The sequence below is a fragment of the Branchiostoma belcheri genome, unplaced genomic scaffold, assembly GCF_001625305.1.
Source record: "Branchiostoma belcheri isolate BF01 breed outbred unplaced genomic scaffold, Haploidv18h27 scaffold65, whole genome shotgun sequence".
NCBI classification, from domain to species: domain Eukaryota; kingdom Metazoa; phylum Chordata; class Leptocardii; order Amphioxiformes; family Branchiostomatidae; genus Branchiostoma; species Branchiostoma belcheri.
Genome location: NW_017804298.1, coordinates 1,364,967 through 1,365,269, shown reverse-complemented (window position 1 = coordinate 1,365,269; position 303 = coordinate 1,364,967).

The window sequence follows — 303 nt, the reverse complement described above, 5'->3', positions numbered from 1 at the left end:
GGGGGGGGGGAAGTAGACATGTTATTTCTCGACTTTGCCAAATCATTTGATTCTGTTTCTCATACCCTTTTGATCCACAAACTACAATCATTTGGCTTAGGCGGAAATCTTCTTGCCTGGTTTAATTCATATCTCACCAACCCAATCTAACTTGCTCTATTATGCCAGATACCTGTTAGAAAATACTGGTGTTCTTTCGTCATGTTGCTATTGTTAGCTATTATTAGCTGTTTATGCATGAATATCGTATTGAAAAGATGGCAAAAAAGCAACACCGAATGACGTCAAGCGCATGCCATATCA